The sequence below is a fragment of the Morone saxatilis genome, unplaced genomic scaffold, assembly GCF_004916995.1.
Source record: "Morone saxatilis isolate NCDOM2014 unplaced genomic scaffold, NCSU_SB_2.0 Contig8, whole genome shotgun sequence".
Classification (NCBI taxonomy): Eukaryota; Metazoa; Chordata; class Actinopteri; family Moronidae; genus Morone; species Morone saxatilis.
Genome location: NW_023340257.1, coordinates 11,615,662 through 11,615,878, shown reverse-complemented (window position 1 = coordinate 11,615,878; position 217 = coordinate 11,615,662). Strand labels below are relative to the sequence as shown.

General features: G+C 36.4%; 1 protein-coding gene across 1 annotated transcript in view; it reads left to right on the top strand.

The window, feature by feature from the left end:
• The window catches only part of LOC118341544 (cGMP-dependent 3',5'-cyclic phosphodiesterase), a gene marked incomplete at its 5' end in the record, with an annotated part of 137,077 nt that overhangs the window by 53,617 nt on the left and 83,243 nt on the right, over nucleotides 1-217 (top strand).

Genomic DNA, 217 nt, shown 5'->3' with positions numbered 1-217 from the left:
GGGGACTGATAGGAAACATGCATTGAAATGAAGGAGTGATGATCAAACACTGGAATCTGACACCAGTTTCTTGTTTTGCAAATGGTTATGATCTTTGTTTTGATAATTAGTTCATTTAAAGTTTGAAGAATTACGCTTACGCTTAGAATTACAGCTCTTCAAAACATTCATTTCAGTGGGTTGTTCCACAATAGTACAATGTTGCCTACAGGCAACG